The sequence below is a fragment of the Plectropomus leopardus genome, unplaced genomic scaffold, assembly GCF_008729295.1.
Source record: "Plectropomus leopardus isolate mb unplaced genomic scaffold, YSFRI_Pleo_2.0 unplaced_scaffold14254, whole genome shotgun sequence".
Classification (NCBI taxonomy): Eukaryota; Metazoa; Chordata; class Actinopteri; order Perciformes; family Serranidae; genus Plectropomus; species Plectropomus leopardus.
Window position 1 is genome coordinate 963 of NW_024615229.1, and position 619 is coordinate 1581.

Here is a 619-nt window from a genome sequence, read left to right on the forward strand (position 1 = left end):
TCTCCTCTGTCTTTTGTTCTCAAGCCTCCGGCCAGCCAATCCTGACGCTCTGACGTAACAGCAGCGTGCCTGAATATCCCATCATGCCCCTGCAGCTCCGAGAACCTGAACCTGGTTCTCCTAAAACCCGATTTCAGCACCTCACACACTCTCCTCCCCGCTTAGATCATGTTTCTGACCAACGGCACAGCACACAGACCTCGTCCTGTTGCTCCCTGCAGCTCAGGAGGAGCACTCCGACTCCTCTGCTCCTCCTGCTGCCCCCCCAACCATCAGTGAGGAGGCTTAAAGGACACTTCCGTGGAAATACTCTGCAGGAGCACTCAAACCTTTGAATCAGCTCGCTGATTCATCTAATAAAATTGGAACGATACAGAGAAGATTAGCATGGCCCCTGCGCAAGGATGACACGCAAATTCGTGAAGCGTTCCTCATTTTGCCATAAAAATCAGATTTTCATCATTTTCTAAATGATTTTATGTGAATATTTCTGATTTCTGTTATTTTTAGGTGAAACAGCGACACCATGGCCACTGCCGGTACTACATATGCAGAGGAAACTGCACAAAAATTCCTTAAACTCTGATTATGTTCAGAAAACTCCTTAAACTCTGATTAT

The 619-nt window shown here is 47.0% G+C and overlaps 1 non-coding gene across 1 annotated transcript; it reads left to right on the forward strand.

Moving 5' to 3' along the window:
- Positions 1-333: 333 nt before the first annotated feature.
- On the forward strand, positions 334-439 carry LOC121964157. Its single transcript, XR_006107326.1, has one exon. It is a non-coding gene; the product is annotated as a U6 spliceosomal RNA (small nuclear RNA).
- The last annotated feature ends 180 nt before the right edge of the window (positions 440-619 follow it).